A 535-nucleotide genomic window follows, 5' to 3' on the forward strand; every position below is an offset into this window, starting at 1 on the left:
GAGCTCAGGCCGGAAGCTGAAGATCAGCCTGCCTCAGCGGATGGGGAGGGGAATGGGTGTGGCTTGTCTCTTAAAGGGACCAAAACCATAACAGTGACTACAGACAGTATTGGCTTCAAAGAGCTTTTTGTGACAACAGAAAATGTATGAAAAGTGTGTATCAGATGGCAATCTTTTCTGTCCCATCACTTACCCAACCCCAAGTGGGACAGTTGGTGCCAAGGGCCTCTCAGGCTCATGCGATGTGGCAGCTGATAAATTATTGTGTTTTCCCCACAAGGGTCTCTTTAACTCTCTGCCCTGGTCTTGATCCAGGGTTGAGTTTTCTATTGGAATCCAATGGTCGTTTTCCTCTGTTATTCACAGAGTCTCTTATTCGTGTATTAACCGTTCAGAGTTTTATTCTATGCACGCTTTCTATTATAAGTGGCCTCAAATAATTTTAGAATTAGTTCGAGGCCAGCCAGGTCTACAAGAGCTAGTTCCAGGACAGGAACCAAAGGCTACAGAGAAACCCTGTCTTGAAAAATCCAAA

This window comes from Microtus ochrogaster (assembly GCF_000317375.1).
Source record: "Microtus ochrogaster isolate Prairie Vole_2 chromosome 6 unlocalized genomic scaffold, MicOch1.0 chr6_random_2, whole genome shotgun sequence".
Classification (NCBI taxonomy): Eukaryota; Metazoa; Chordata; class Mammalia; order Rodentia; family Cricetidae; genus Microtus; species Microtus ochrogaster.